The sequence below is a fragment of the Ranitomeya variabilis genome, chromosome 1 (genome assembly GCF_051348905.1).
Source record: "Ranitomeya variabilis isolate aRanVar5 chromosome 1, aRanVar5.hap1, whole genome shotgun sequence".
Lineage (NCBI taxonomy): Eukaryota > Metazoa > Chordata > Amphibia > Anura > Dendrobatidae > Ranitomeya > Ranitomeya variabilis.
In genome coordinates, this window is record NC_135232.1 from 190,095,652 (window position 1) to 190,109,839 (window position 14,188).

The 14,188-nt window shown below is 44.1% G+C and overlaps 1 protein-coding gene across 1 annotated transcript in view; it reads left to right on the forward strand.

Moving 5' to 3' along the window:
• GRAMD2B (GRAM domain containing 2B) overlaps positions 1-14,188 on the forward strand; it is a 219,916-nt gene that overhangs the window by 23,839 nt on the left and 181,889 nt on the right. The window lies entirely within an intron of this gene.

The window sequence follows — 14,188 nt, forward strand, 5'->3', positions numbered from 1 at the left end:
ACTTATCTTCAATTCTTCATAACTAAGAATGTGGAAGCCGCTAGCAGCTGCAGGAGGACCAGCACTGGTACCAGGCAGTAGGACTACCTAACGCAGGCTACAATTAGCCTCTGTTGCCTATGGCAAAAGTATTAGTGGGGATGAAGCACAGGGCATTATGTAATATGTTACAAACACCGCCTATTCGCTACACGTGACTCGAATATGACTGTAAAGGGGGCCTCCACTTCACACAGTCATTGATCAACTCACCGATTACAATAGACTACAATGAACTAAGCGCTCTACACAGCCAGTTCACAGATCTATACTACACTTATTGCAGCCACCACTCGCAATTTTGATAGGCCAGCAAGACTCCTGCCTTAGGTTTTTGACTAATACACATGCACACCCAGCTTTCCCAAGCATCACACTGATAAACTTCTGCACTCTGGCACACACAACCAGACTACAGTTTCACTCTTTGAGGTTGTGGGTACATTCATAGAAACATGGAACAAATAATTAAATATTAGATTAAATGTATTAAAAAATGGCGCCATGGTTATATAACATTAAAAAAAAGAAGAAAAAATAAAAAGTCATATATATAAGGCAAGAAATAGTACTAAATTAGAATGGTTAAATACAGATGGAACCTGTGAGACTTTCTGGCAGAGGAGATAGCTGCAGAAATTTGGACAGATCAACAATGTATTTAGTATAAGCTAGGCTTGACAATGAGTTTCCTGGACTAGATATTATAAAGGTTCTCATTCACATCCTTCACCTCTTCTACTGATCAGTTGAGAGGAGAATCGCTAATTGTATTGATGGCAATATGGGTGCAAGTGCAAGGATATACTCGTATATACTCGAGTATAAGCAGAGATTTTCAGCCCATTTTTGGGGGCTGAAAGTCCCCCTCTCGGCTTATACTGGAGTCATACCCAGGGGTCGGCAGGGGAGGGGGAGCGGGGGCTGTCTAATTATACTCGCCTGCTCCTTGTGTGGTCCCTGCAGGTCCCTGGCTCCCCGGTGCTCCAGCTTCTTCCTGTACTGATCGATCACATAGTACCGCTCATTACAGTAATGAATATGCTGCTCCACCTCCCATATTCATTACTGTAATGAGCGGTAACGGTGACAGCTCAGTACAGGAAGAAGCTGGGGCACCGGGAAGCAGGAACTGCACCACGCCAGGAGCAGGTGAGTATAACGGGGAGGGAGCACAGCGCTGTGCGATATTCACCTGCTCATCGTTCCAGCCGCCGCTCCATCTTCAGCGTCTTCTGCAGTGACGCTCAGGTCAGAGGACGCGGTGACGTGTTTAGTGCGTGCCCTCTGCCTGAACGTCAGTGCAGAAGAAGCTGAAGATGGAGCGGCGCCGGAACAAAGTCAGGTGAATATTGAAAGTGCCGGGAGCCTGAGCAACAGAGAGGTGAGTATGAAATTTTTGTTTTTATCGCAGCAACAGCAAATGGGGCAAGTGTCTGTATGGGGCAAGTGTCTGTATGAGGCAAGTGTCTGTATGGAGCATCATATGGGGCCATAACGTTTGTGCAGCACTATATGGGGCAAGTGTCTATATGGGGCCATAATCAATGTTTGTGCAGCAGTATATGGGGCAAATGTCTATATGGAGCATCTTATGGGGCCATAATCAACGTTTGTGCAGTACTATATGGGGCAAGTGTCTGTATGGGGCCATAATCAACGTTTGTGCAGCACTATATGGGGCAAGTGTCTATATGGGGCCATAATCAACGTTTGTGCAGCATTGTATGGGGCAAGTGTCTGTATGGAGCATCTTATGGGGCCATAACATTTGTGCAGCATTATATGGGGCAAATATCTTTATGGAGCATCTTATGGGGCCGTTATTATCCTTTATGCAGGATTATATGGGGCATATTTTAATATGGAGCATCTTATGGGGCCCATCATGAACTGTATGGAGCATTATATGGGGCTTCTGATTCAATATGGATATTCAAAAACACTTAACCTACTGATGCCTCAATTAATTTTACTTTTATTGGTATCTATTTTTACTTTTGACATTTACCAGTAGCTGCTGTATTTCCCACCCTAGGCTTATACTCGAGTCATTAAGTTTTCCCATTTTTTTGTGGCAAAATAAGGGGGGTCGGCTTATACTCGAGTATATACGGTAATTCTATTTGATGTCTTTTTTTCCTAAAAAGACCTGCAAGTGGAATAATATGATTGCCATATTTCCGAGCATACTTCCACCATCCTAGGCACACCACGAATATGATATATCCATAATTCAGGATATTACATTTCTGTGGTTTCCCAAGGCTGATTATTCTGGCTCTTGATCCAGGGAAGCGATTATATCCATTGATCCCAGATCTATCCGAGGATGGTGTTAATATCAAATTATTGTCAATATGGCACTAAAATGTTGCATTTCCAATGCCAAGTGATGTCCATGGTATACTAGAAATGTACCACTTACATTAGGCACCACTATCTTCTTCTGTATATTTTAGTACCTCTTTGCTGGTGAAAAAATAAACAGAATATTTGCTCTTCCTCCCACACTTGCTAATTTATATATTTACTCACAGAGGAGAATGCTTTAGCGATTTTGATTTATCTGATCCATAATAAACATAATTGTTTTCAGTCTTAGGTGGATGATGTTACATCTGGCAGAGACACCATTCTTTTCATTCAGCAATTGGCAAAGAATAGCCTGCCTGATCAAAATGACGAAGAAGGATAATTTTTGGATCATTTTTTAAATTTAATAAAATAAAATGTGGTGTGCTGCATTATGAAATACGCTGTTGGTTACTAAAGAGTTACCATCCATTTATATGGTGATGTCACTTTCCCATTTCTAAGGCTGTTTGTGTGTTAAATAGCTTGAAAGTGGTTGGATACAGTGGTAAGAGGCCTCAGAGTGCCACATGCATCTGTTCATGGCAATATTGCATTTGACAGTGAAGTGATTCACTGCAAACCACACCCTGAAGTGGTTAAAGGAAAGTGGCATAAGACTGAACATGTGCATTTTATTTATTTGATAGGGCACTTTCACGGTGCTTTTTTGGGTGCATTCTGGACGGAAAACACCTGAAAAGACTGTGTGCGCCTAGCTTTGTAGGGGAAGCCGCTTTAAAAAAGTGCTCCTTCTGTGGGGATTTGTTTGAGAAATTTTGTGTTTTCTGCAGTGGTTTTGAAGAGTTTTTTATTTAAGTGTTTTTTGTTTTTTTTTTCAGAAAAGTTTGCTTGCAGCTTTTTGATTGTACAGTGCCCAGTATGTAGCTCTTTATGTCTGGAATTGATTCAAAGAAGTAAAATGTACTTTCGTTTCTCCAGCCTGACGTTTTTGAATGAATGAATCTTTTGTGGTATGTGAAAACAATATCTCTCCAGGTGGACTGCGCCACATCTGCTACATTTCGCCACAATCTGAAAAACCTGTCAGAAAATGCTCAAAAGAGTTAGCAACAAGTAGTATTTCCATAAATAAAAAAAAACTGAAATATTTTTTGAGCAATTTGTTAGCTCTTTTTCCAGTGTTTTAAGAAAAATTGCAGAAGAAAATGCAATGGGAACATACCCTAAGATGTATTAATATATGCAGTTTGTATTATGAAATCTGCTGACAGATCTGCTGTATTGCTAGAATACAGAAGTAAGTGGTCATGCTAGAGAACATTTGCAGTACAATTATTATAAAATGAAAGAAAACATGGTTTGTAACTGGCCTTACTGGTATTGTCAGATGGTTACTTGCAGAGTTCCTTTGTTTTCATCATGTAATTTCTGCCAGATGCATGACCTGTGTGCAGTCATACCTTCCAGGTGCAGATCTATTCATACTACAAGTATTTGACACACCTTGATTGCACGAAGGTAATTTCCATATGACTACTGAAGTGACTTCTGTAACTAATTAATTTTTAGACAGTGCCAAGTTGATCATAGTGAAAGAGTATACAGACGCTTAAACTTCTTCCCAGCATAAGTTGTAATAGTTTGTCAAAAGCAGAGCCCACATCATACGAGGCAAATACCAGCTGTATTATATAATCGTCATTTGCCTACAGAGGCCGAAGCGTGTGCTGATCCCTGTAGTTGAAAGGGAACCTGTCATGTGAAAAAATGCTATTAACCTGCAGATATGGGGTTAATCTGCAAGTTAATAGCATTCTGAACCTGCCCGACAACTGCACTTAGACGCCCGTTACCAGGAGGAAATTAACTTTATTCCTCCCGGTAGTGTTTGGGTTTCAGTCACAGGGACAGTGTTGGCGTGGCTGTAACCATGCACCCGTCACCAACTGACAGAGGATCAGTATTAGGTCTGGCTGTCGGTCAGTGCTGGGGGCTCGGTTACAGATGCCACTCTCTATATACAGAGTGGTGATTGAACCAGCGCCAGCACCACCCCGTAAATGAAACTCAAGCATAGTTACACATAGTTACATTCAGGCTGGGAATGGCACATAGGGGAATCTCCCCGGTTGGGCCCCTGTGCAGATATGGGCCCCCAATCCGACCATACTTGGCATAATCCGCTTGATTCACGAGGTACAGAAAAAAGCAGCATCTCATCATTTATTTATCAAACTACCCAGTTTATTAATATATAGAGATATAGGTAAATTTGTGAACGAGAGTGATGGAATATTAGCATGCAGGTGAAAAGTGCCCCCCTCCAAAGTCAATATTACTGGTGGGCCATTGGCATCCCAGTAAGACACAGGTTACATTGGTTTAAAAAAAAGACCTAGGTCCATTAAGTTCAACTTTTCTCCACTAATTATACATTTTTTTTCCACAAAATTATCTATGACCAACAATGTTATGAGTACTGAGGAAATCATCCAACCCTTTTTTAAAGCAGTTATAGTGTCTGCCATTACTACCTCTTGTGGTCGGGCATTCCACACCCTGACTGCTCTAACTGTAAAGAACCCTTTCCTATTTCACTGCCAAAATTGTGTTTCTTCCACCTGTAAAGAGTGCCCCTTGGTCCTTAGTGTGGTCTTTGGAAGGAATAAGTCACGTGCCAGTCCTTTCAAATTACCACACATCTATAATATAACGCTGGGAGCGTCACTCTGTCCGAAGCCTTTATAGACTGCGCAAGTGCCGGCGCAGTCTGGACCCCACAGAGCGACGCTCCCAGGAGATCGCGGTGTGCGTAAGCACTGAACGCACACCACGATCTCCAACGGAGAAGCAGGGACGAGCCAGGAGGGGGTGAGTATGCTATATTTACCTGTCCTCCGTTCCACCAATGCGTGCTACCCCGTCCTCCACCTCCTCCTCTGCCTGCAACTGAACAGTCACAGGCAGAGGACCCCGGAAGACAGAGAGGCGCACAGCAGTGGATTGGAGTGGGGGACAGGTAAATATAGTAAGTGCCGGGGGCCTGAGCAAGCGGCGACTCTGGCACCTGACCCCCATAGCGCGCCGGTGTCCTCGCTTGCTCAGGCCCCCAGCACTCGGCGCCCAGCACAACCACGCACAGCCGCCCGCACTCACCACCGCCACGCACAGCCGCCCGCACTCACCACAGCCATGCACAGCCGCCCGCACTCACCACCGCCACGCACAGCCGCCCGCACTCACCGCCGCCACGCACAGCCGCGCGCACTCACCACCGCCACGCACAGCTGCACGCACTCACCACCGCCACGCACAGTCGCCCGCACTCACCGCCGCCACGCACAGCCGCCCGCACTCACCGCCGTCACGCACAGCCGCCCGCACTCACCGCCGCCACGCACAGCCGCCCGGACTCACCGCCGCCACGCACAGCCGCCCGCACTCACCGCCGCCACGCACAGCCACCCGCACTCACCGCCGCCACGCACAGCCGCCCGCACTCACCGCCGCCACGCACAGCCGCCCGCACTCAGCACAGCCACACACAGCCGCCGGCACTCAGCACAGCCACGCACAGCCGCCAGCACTCAGCACCGCCACGCACAGCCGCCCGCACTCAGCACAGCCACGCACAGCCGCCCGCACTCAGCACAGCCGCACTCGGGCAGTAGAGCCGGAGAGAGAAAGATGAGAGCAACATATGGCAGAATGGAAACAGGAACAGGCAGAATGGGTGCAGCACATTACAACAGTATGGGGGCACAGGATGGGAGCAGCACATGACAGAATGGGGGCGCAGGATGGGAGCACCACATGACAGAATGGGGGCGCAGGATGGGAGCAGCACATGACAGAATGATTGCGCACGATGGCAGCAGCACATGACAGAATGGGGGCACACACATGACAGGATGGGGGTGCAGGATGAGAGCACATAACAGAATGGGAGCAGCACATGACAGAATGGGGGCACAGGATGGGAGCAGCACATGACAGAATGGGGGCACAGGATGGGAGCAGCACATGACAGAATAGGGGTGCACACACATGACAGGATGGGGGTGTAGGATGGAGCAGCATATCACAGGATGGGGGCGCAGGATGGGAGCACATGACAGGATGGAGACGCAGGATGGAGCAGCACATGATAGGATGGGCGCAGGATGGAACAGTACATGACAGGATGGGGGCGCAGGATGGAACAGCACATGACAGGATTGGGGCGCAGGATGGAACAGCACATGACAGGATGGGGGCACAGGATGAAACAGCACATGACAGGATGGGGGCGCAGGATGGGAGCACATGACAGGATGGGGATGCAGGATGGAGCAGCACATGACAGGATGGGGGCGCAGGATGGGAGCACCACATGACAGGATGGGGGCGCAGGATGGAGCAGCACATGACAGGATGGGAGAGCAAGATGGGAGCAGCACATACCAGGATGGAGACCACATACCAATATAAATGCTCGCCACCCGGGCATAGAACGGGTTCAATAGCTAGTGTATTTTTACATGTGAATGAGATCTCCTCTGAGACGTCTTTTTCCTAAGCTAAACAAACCCACCTTTTCCACCCTCTCATCATATTGGAGGCCTTCCATCCCTTGTAATAATCTATTTGCCCACCTTTGAACTGACTAACTTCTGAATATCCTTTTTAAAATGTAGAATCCAAAACCGGATCCCATATTCTAGATGTGGCCTTACAAATGATTTATAGAGGTGTGACAATACATTGGTATCACGGGATTTTCTCTCTTTTTATACACCCTAAAATCCTGTTTTCTTTCACTGCTGCTGCTTAGCATCGATTACTGCTGCTCAGCTTACTTGTAACCAGAATACCCAAGTCCTTCTCCTTTTCTGTAGTCCCAAGTTTACTCCTACTTAATGTACATACAGCAATAGGATTACCCTATCATAGGTGTATTACTCTACATTTATCAACATTAAGTCTCATTTTCCAAGTGTTTGCCCATTCCGACATCTTATCCAGATCGACTTGTAATATTGTACTGTCAAGGTCAGTTTTCAATATCCTACATATTTTGGTGCCGTCAGCAAAGAATTAGTCCTTGCAGTCCTAGCACAGATCCCTGTGGTCCCCACTGGTAACTATCTCCCATTTAGATAATGTACTATTTACAACCGACTTTTTATTTATTGTCTTTTAGCCAGTTTGTTACCAATCTGCAAATAGTTTCCCCTAGTCCCTGCTTCTGGAGCTTCAGTATGATGATGTTATGTGGTACAGTATCAAATGCCTTTCCAAAGTCCTGATAAATCACACTAGCCCTATTGCCAACATACAGATTTGCACTTACCTCCACATGGAAGCCCAACATGAATCCATGCTGGTTGACAGTTATTATTTTCTGCAATATATTTCTGAAGGTTATCTCTTATAATGCCCTCAAAAACTTTGCACACTACGGATGTCAGCCTTACCATACAGTAGTTGACTGAATACACCTTCTTACCTTTCTTAAATATCGGTACCACACAAGACATCCTCCAATCATGTGGCACCACCCCTGTTACAAGAGAATCTAAGAATGAGATACATCGGTCTGTCAATTAATGAGCTCAATTCCCTCAATATCAGTGGATGAATGCCATCTGGGCCAGGGGATTTGTCAATGTTTAATTTTTCAGATGCTGGCGCACTTCTTCTTGTGTTAAACTAGTTATATCAGGTGGTGAACTTTGATTTTTGCTTTGTTAAATGATCTCAGTTCATTGGTGAACATGCATTAAAAATGCATGTTAAATATCTCAGCCTTTTCTTTGTCCTCTATAATATCTTGAAGCTCATCAAGAGAATGCCAAGAGTGTGCAAAGCAGTCATCAAAGCAAAAGGTAGCTACTTTGAAGAACCTAGAGTATACGACATATTTTCAGTTGTTTCACACTTTTTTGTTAAGTATATAATTCCACATGTATATAATTCCACATGTGTTAATTCTTAGTTCTGATGCCTTCAGTGTGAATTTGCAATTTTCATAGTCATGAAAATACAGAAAAATCTTTAAATGAGAAGGTGTGTCCAAACCTTTGGTCTGTACTGTATATATATATATATATATATATATATATATATATATATATATATATATATATATATATATATATATATATATACTAGTGGCAGAGACTATACAGGACAAACATTGTCTTATGCAATTATATTAAATGGAAAATAGCTCTATTATTACACATTAGTCACGCAACCAATTTCCCAATGATAAACAAGGAGTCTAATAAGCATAAAAAAACACATTTTTCAATTATTACTCCATAGCACATAGTTATCAAACACCCATATTGTCCACATGAAAAAGAAGTGTCTTCCTGAAACATGATGCCTAATCACACTTCCTTCTATTGCATAAATAATTACAAGCAAACATATCCTGCGTTTTGATATCAGTCTTTCATATGACGAAGTTGATTTAACTAATTGTTCTCTGCAGTGCTGCCAACACATTGGGTTCAAGTCAAAATTACACTGTGTTCCAAGTGTCATAAAGATGTAATTTTTTGTTTCTGAAACAAACTGATGGATGGCTTTGTGGCTCAGGCTTTTTGGATCACTGAAATAAATCTCAAACACCTGTGAGTTTGCTAGGTGATCCCAATTAAAGGAAAACTACAGTATATACAAGAGTATAAGCCGACCTAAGTATAAGCCGAGGCACCTAATTTTGCAACAAAAAAACTGGGAAAACATATTGACTTGAGTATAAGCCAGGTATGCATTGTCCCCTCATCCCCATCCTGGTATGCATGGCCTCCTCATCCCTATCTTGGTATGCATGGCCCCTTCATCCTTCTATGCATGGCCATCTCATCCCTATCCTTGTAGGCATGGTTCCTCATCCCAATCCTTGTATGCATGGTCATCACATCCATATTCTGGTATGCATAGTTCCTCATCCCCATCTTTGCATGCATGGCCCCTTCATCCTCATCCTTGTATGCATGGGCATCTCATCCCTATCCTGGTATGCATAGTTCCTCATCCGTATCATGGTATGCATGGCTCCTCATCCCCATCCTTGTATCCATGGTTATCTCATCCTTATCCTGGTATGTATGGTTCCTCATCCCTATCCTTGTATGCATGGCACTCTCATTCCTATCCTTGTATGCACGGTCCCCATCAGAAAAGCATAAAAAAATAAACCATCCTACTTACCGTCCCTGCGCTCCCTCGCAACATCTTGTTCTGGTGTCAGCAGCTGCAGCGGACGGGCGATCACGTGTTCCACGCCTATTGGAGTGGAGAGAGGTGAATATTCATTTCTCTTAAGTAGCGGGCACACGTCATCACGCGGCTGCTCCTGGAAGTCGGTGGCGTTGACACTATGCGTGCTATTACAGAGAAATTAATATTCACTGCCGCTAGCTCCTGCCTCCTGTGACCAGCTGCTCCATCACTCCCCTTCCATCTTCTGGGACAAAGACTCGAGTATAAGCCAAAAGGGGCATTTTCAGCACAAAAAAAGTGCTGAAAAACTCGGCTTATACTCAAGTTTATACTGTACTTAACTCCTTAGAGACCAAGCCAATTTTAACCTTAATAACCAGGCCAATTTTTTTTAAATCTAATCAGTGTCACTTCATGTGATAACTCTGGAATGCTTCTATGTATCCTAGTGATTCTGAGACTGTTTTTCATAACACATTGTACTTTATGCTGTTGGTAAATTTAATTTCATATATGATTTGCGTTTATTTGTGAAAGTATAGTAGTTTTGGTGAAAATTTTACAAATTTGCAATTTTCAATCTTTATAGCCATTAACCCCTTAACCCCCAAAGGTGGTTTGCACGTTAATGACCAGGCCAATTTTTACAATTCTGATCACTGTCCTTTTATGAGGTTATAACTCTGGAACGCTTCAACGGATCCCAGTAAATCTGACACGGTTTTCTCGTGACACTGTACTTCATGTTAGTGGTAAAATTTCTTTGATATGACTTGCGTATATTTGTGATAAAAATGGAAATTTGGCAAAAATTTAGAAAATTTCGCAATTTTCTAACTTTGAATTTTCATCCCTTGAATCACACAGATATGTCACACAAAATACTTAATAAGTAACATTTCCCACATGTCTACTTTACATCAGCACAATTTTGGAACCAAAATTTTTTTTGTTAGGGAGTTATAAGGGTTAAAAGTTGACCAGCAATTTCTCATTTTTACAACACCATTTTTTTAGGGACCACATCACATTTGAAGTCACTTTGAGGGGTCTATATGATAGAAAATACCCAAATGTGACACCATTCTAAAAACTGCACCTGTCAAGGTGCGCAAAACCACATTCAAGAAGTTTATTAACCCTTCTGATGCTTCACAGGAATTTTTGGAATGTTTAAAAAAAATTAACATTTAACTTTTTTTCACAAAAAAATTATTTCAGATCCAAATATTTTATTTTCCCAAGGGTAACAGGAGAAATTGGACCTAAAAAATTATTGTGCAGTTTGTTCTGAATGCGCTGATACCCTATATGTGGGGTAAACCACTGTTTGGGCGCATGGCAGAGCTTGGATGGGAAGGAGCGCCGTTTGACTTTTCAATGCAAAATTGGCTAGAATTGAGATTGGACGCCATGTCGTGTTTGGAGAGCCCCTGATGTGCCTAAACAGTGGAAACCCCCACAAGTGACCCCATTTTGGAAACTAGACCCCCTCATGGAACTTATCTAGATGTGTGGTGAGAAGTTTGAACCCCCAGGTGTTTTACTAAAGTTTATAGCACCCAGGCGTGAAAAAAAATCATATTTTTTGCCACAAATGTGATCTTATAATGCCCAATTTTTTATTTTCCCAAGGGTAACAGGAGAAATTGGACATCAAAAGTTGTTGTCCAATTTGTCCTGAGTACGCTGATACCCCATATGTGGGAGAAAACGTCTGTATGGGCACACGTTGAGGCTCGGAAGGGAAGTAGTGATATTTTGGAATGCAGACTTTGATGGAATGGTATGCAGGCGTCATGTCACGTTTAGAGAGCCCCTGATGTGCATAAACAGTGGAAACCCCCCACAATTGACACCATTTTGGAAACTAGACCCCCCCAAGGAACTTATCTAGATATGTGGTGAACACTTTGAACCCCCAAGTGCTTCACAGAAGTTTATAATATAGAGCCTTAAAAGTAAAAAATCATATTTTTTCCACAAAAAATTATCTTTTCGCCCCCAATTTTTTATTTTCCCAAGGGTAACAGAAGAAATTGGACCCCAAGAGTTATTGCAAAATTTGTCCTGAGTACGTTGATACCCCATATGTGGGGGTAAACCACTGTTTGAGCACACGGCAGCGCTCAGAAGGGAAGGTGCGCAAGATTTTACTTTTATGGTTTGCAGGTGCCATGACCCATTGGGAGAGCCCATGAGGTGCCAAAACAGCAGAACCCACCATAAGTGAACCCATTTTATGAATTACATCTCTCAATGAATTCATCTAGGGGTGCAGTGATCATGTTGACACCATGGGTGTGTCACAGAATTTTATACCATTGGGCAGCCATGCGGAGCTACTCAGGAGGAACGAAGCGCTATTTGCCTATTCAAGTGAATGGGTCTGTGCACATGTAAGTGTGTTTCCACGGACCGTGTGTCCATGGGCAAAACACGGTGACATGTCCATTTTTTTAAGCCATAAAACATCCAGCACACATGCATACGCATAACACACATGAATGTGATCCATGTGACACGCATCGGCCCCGGGGAAGAAGCATTTCAAGCGCTGTTCCCCGGCGCCGGGTGCTGAACATGGCTCTCATCATTCTCCCCTGCTCTGCCGGTGATTGGCACAAGAAGGGGAGAATGATTCTCCTCTGCTTGTGCTGATCGCCAGCAGAGCACGGGAGAATCATGAGAGCCGTCATTTTTCCCTGCTTGTGCCGATCGCCGGCAGACCAGGGGAGAATGATGAGAGCTGTGTTCAACACCCGGCATCGGGGAACTGCTTGAATAAAGTACTATGTGCACATAACCTTAAAGACACCAAAAAAAAATGAACATTTCCTGAAGCGGTTTCAACTTGAAAAACTCATAACATTTTAATAAATCAAAAAAACTTTGTGTGCATGTAGCTTTGCAGATTCTATCATGTGTTTTTATAGTCATGCAAACCTACAAGTACATGCGACATCGACAGCACCTTTTCTGATAATTAGACCGCCGTGACATAATGAACATACCAGTGTCCATATTGGGTCAAAGCAGAAAGTAAAAAAAAATTACAAAAATGGAGAAGAAAAAGAAACAAATTAAAGTGCAAAAAAATTGGGAAACTTAAAAATGCGAGAAAACCCAAGCAAGAGGAAAAAATGCAAAATAGCAATCAAAATGTCACATCTACCTCAAGCTGGTATCAATAAAATAGCCAGCCACACAAAAGTCAGGCTCTCAGATACATTGGTAGAGAAATAAAAACATTTTGGGTTTCAGAAAATGAAAATACAAAAAAAAATTCAGAAGTTTTTAAAATGCAAATTGCCTCTTCAGAGAAAAAGAGGACTTGAACTCTATAGCGCCACCTGTTGGAAGTAGCGATTCTACAAGTCAAAATCAACCCTTTAACGAGTCATGCAATATGACTTAGGATAAAAGCCAAATCAGTATCTCAGTTCGCAGACACGGTGTTTTGGGCTGTTGTCCCTCGTCAGCGCAAAGCATGAGAACTGATTTGGCTAGGTGAGAGGCTCTGGACTGGGTTCTAAGGGGTAACGTTTCTCCTTGAGGAGAGTGACATACCATCTCTGGCTTGTCAAGGTAAGGCACTGATTTCCCCCACTGTACAGTATATAAGTTTGTTGTCACCTTAGTCATACTGATCAGTAGTATTAAAGGGAACCTGTCACCCCGTTTTTTCAAGATGAGATAAAAATAGCGTTAAATAGGGGCAGAGCTGTGCTTTACATTAGTGTATTTTGTGTGCCTTTATTCCCCACCTATGCTGCCGAAATACCTTTGTAAAGTCGCCGTTTTGGGCTGTCACTCACGCTGGTCTGGTCATATGGGCGTGGTGACATCGCTGTTTCTCCCCCAGATCCTGCTCATCTTTCCATTGGTGGCGTAGTGGTCTGCGCATGCCCAACAGGCGAATCCACTGTGCAGCTGAAGGAAAAGAGCGCGATCTGCGCTATTCCCCTGGTGATCGGTGGGGGCGGCCATCTTCCTGTGGCTGCGCGTGCGCAGATGGAGCGCTCTGCTGCCTGGGGCTTCAGGAAAATGGCCGCGGGATGCCGCTCGTGCGCAGATGGAGATCGCGGCGGCCATTTTCCTGAAGCTGTGTTTGCATCTCGGCTTCAGGAAAATGGCCGCTGCGATCTCCATCTGTGCACGCGCGGCATCCCGCGGCCATTTTCCTGAAGCCCCGGGCAGCAGAGCGCTCCATCTGCGCACGCGCGGTCACAGGAAGATGGCCGCCCCCACCAATCACCAGGGGAATAGCGCAGAGCACGCTCTTTTTCCTCACCTGTGCAGTGGATTCGGCACTTGGGCATGCGCAAACCACCACGCCACCAACGGAAAAATAAGCAAGATCTGGGGGAAGAAACAGCGATGTCACCACGCCCATCCGACCAGACCAGCCTGATTGACAGGCGAAAACGGCGACTTTGGTAACGTATTTCGGCAGCATAGGTGGGGAATCAGGGTCCACAAAATACACTATTGTAATGCACAGCTCAGGCCCTATTTAACAGTATTTTTATCTCATACGGAAAAAAACGGGGTGACAGGTTCCCTTTAATGTTGCCAGGTCATTTTTACCATGCACAGAAGAATTGTAGTC